Here is a 605-nt window from a genome sequence, read left to right on the forward strand (position 1 = left end):
AATATTAATAGTTGTAGGATCAATTGTTGTTAAACCGAGTGAACAAAATTGAGTAGATGTTAGAGAAGAAGAAACATATCAGATAAAAAAATTTTGAGTGGAAGTTAAATTTATTATTATTTTTATTGATTTTAATACGCAAAAAATTCAAACAAACAAGCCACATTTTTCCAAGGGATGCTAAAATTCTATTTAAAAATTTTATTTGCATGCTAAAATTAAATATATAAATACATATTTAAGAAACTTGCCAACAACTCCGTTGTAGTCTAGTTGGTTAGGATACTCGGCTCTCACCCGAGAGACCCGGGTTCAAGTCCCGGCAACGGAACAAAAATTTTTTGTCCTTTTTTGCATTGAAGGACCTTCCTAAATGCAAATTGCAAGGTCCAAAATCCAACAAATTACAATTGCATTGCTACCCAATTAAAATCGTCGCAAGTAACAAATAGTTTAAATCTTGCAATTTTCCCTAAACTATCCAGGTAGATTGAAAATTACAGTTAATTTAAAAAAATAATAAGAAAACCGTCCTAAACGAAAAGCCGACCACAATCCGGAGATCAACTGTTGACCTCGTTTTTGGTTCAAGCGTGCTCGAGCAC

The 605-nt window shown here is 32.6% G+C and overlaps 1 non-coding gene across 1 annotated transcript; it reads left to right on the plus strand.

Moving 5' to 3' along the window:
* The first annotated feature begins 258 nt into the window (after positions 1-258).
* On the plus strand, positions 259-331 carry TRNAE-CUC. Its single transcript has one exon. It is a non-coding gene; the product is annotated as a tRNA-Glu (tRNA).
* The last annotated feature ends 274 nt before the right edge of the window (positions 332-605 follow it).

Source organism: Dendrobium catenatum, unplaced genomic scaffold (assembly GCF_001605985.2).
Source record: "Dendrobium catenatum unplaced genomic scaffold, ASM160598v2 original_scaffold_207221, whole genome shotgun sequence".
Classification (NCBI taxonomy): Eukaryota; Viridiplantae; Streptophyta; class Magnoliopsida; order Asparagales; family Orchidaceae; genus Dendrobium; species Dendrobium catenatum.